This window comes from Amaranthus tricolor, chromosome 3 (assembly GCF_026212465.1).
Source record: "Amaranthus tricolor cultivar Red isolate AtriRed21 chromosome 3, ASM2621246v1, whole genome shotgun sequence".
NCBI classification, from domain to species: domain Eukaryota; kingdom Viridiplantae; phylum Streptophyta; class Magnoliopsida; order Caryophyllales; family Amaranthaceae; genus Amaranthus; species Amaranthus tricolor.
Genome location: NC_080049.1, coordinates 19,589,108 through 19,591,262, shown reverse-complemented (window position 1 = coordinate 19,591,262; position 2,155 = coordinate 19,589,108). Strand labels below are relative to the sequence as shown.

General features: G+C 33.0%; 1 protein-coding gene across 1 annotated transcript in view; it reads right to left on the bottom strand.

Annotated features, from left to right (window-relative positions):
• The window catches only part of LOC130808422 (uncharacterized), a 5,013-nt gene that overhangs the window by 2,133 nt on the left and 725 nt on the right, over positions 1-2,155 (bottom strand). The gene's annotated exons all lie outside the window — the stretch shown is intronic.

Genomic DNA, 2,155 nt, shown 5'->3' with positions numbered 1-2,155 from the left:
TTCAAGTGTGCTATTCTAATCCAGATGTCTCTTATATTTATAGCTTTTATAACAATATATATTGTCTTTATTACAAATTGTCCTTTGAAATGAATGAATCATAGTCGGCTCATCAGTTCACCGATTCCAACACGAATTGTGGTTCCAGTGTTAACACATCTGTTTTAACGGATACAAAATAAATATTCTTACAACCATACATCTAGAAACTACGCAGCAGACTATAACTCAGACTATAACTTTACAAGGAATCACATGGCTCCAAAAAAAGTAATTATACAACCCAAAACTTAACAAATAATAAAAGAGCTACAACGTCAGGCTAATCGTATAGTAATTGCTATAACCGTACTCTACTTTTTTCCCCAATGCCAAGCAAAAGAACCTCCTATACATGTTATGTCAAGCTATGATCCTCCTGCTCTACAACATAATGACCATAGTCAAATGTATCATAGCAGTAACATCATAAAAAGTCATGAACAAACAACAACAAACACATACACGTCAGTAATCAATGAACTTATAACAATTAGAATCATAAAACAAAAGGGATAGTCGACGACATAGCATAGCAATAACGAATTTACACATTTGTTTAAACACTTCTATTTACTCATGATTTCTCTTGCAAACTACTAACTCCTTGAAGTATATTCAAAAGTAGTGGATTTTTTCTCTATTTACAAGGCCCGAATGGTAACACCTCGATCAAGGAGCAGTATCGGCCATCCGGCGCCCAATGACAAAAGATGCTCATACCCCCCTCACGGAGATCCCGTCGGATCTCACCTAGGGGACTATTAAATGAACCGGACATGATCCAGTTGAGTCACACCAACTAATCATAATCAAGGCTCAATAACTAGGGAATCACTTCGATACCACACACAACCATAGTGCGTTCTCTGCTATTTAGGAATTTGCTCTCATAGTCTCCTAGTGCTTTCATTCTACTTGCCTATACCACTATTATGACTATTCGATAACATAGTTTACTTTCTGGCACCCTATAATTCTAATACGATACATATAATCATGAATTATTGATAATACCTTAAAGCGATGAATATGATAATTAATTACTGCATATGTGTACGTATAAGCATCACTGCACGATTAAAGGCCACAAAAATCACCCAATTGAAGTTCTATCTTCGTCTTATGAAATGGGCACCTATATAGTTAGGAAACTAATAAGTCCCCTTAACTATTTTGTCATACCAACTAAATACCCAAGTAACCACTATCACCCATTCAACATGAGTTTTCGATTACTCTAGCACGCACACAACTCATTCAATACAAGTCAAAATCATTAACTCAACACAACATAAGTCTTTTCACCAATTTAAAAATAAAAGTATATGTGATTCGTTCCTTTTCATTAACTGATTTTGAGTGTATCGGTCGCACTACCCAAAAATAACTAATCACAACCAAGCCTTACAATTTAAATATAATGCTAAAACAATGATAAGACAATTCTTAGAGTTATCGAATCATGATATCATTTGTTACATTCTCCAAACTAGAAAGAACTATAATCTAAACAACATGACGAGTAACTTTAGCAACCCTAGACCATAAGTTGACATTATGCTCTTAACTTTAGTAAAATTATGCATCTATAACTTCAATGACGATCTAATAGGAGTGCTTGTAATCCACAACAATCAAGTTACAACAATTAGCAACTATTACTCTCAATTAATAACCAAAACCATAACTATACTCGACTATAATCAAAATCATTACTAATTATCACAACAATAATCAATCAAGTCTTAAAACAACTTATAAGGTTATTCAATTAATCACCACACCACCAAAGTAGCATACAACACACACACACTACTTATAATCTCATTTCTAAATCAAACTCCAATTATTTCATGTTCAAAGATAACACCATTTCTATTACCCATGATAAGATTAAACCAAATTAATACACAACCAACACATAACCCATAATTTTTAATCACACTTCCAACTCTAAATCATAAATATGTTCAATTCATCAATCAAACTCTTACCCACAAAAAGATTCAATGAAAGTAACACAAAACCAACACCAAACTCATAAACTTAAGAAAATCCCAATTAAAACTAGAGAATTAATTAGAGAATAAAAGAGATGGCTTACAAAGAGTGA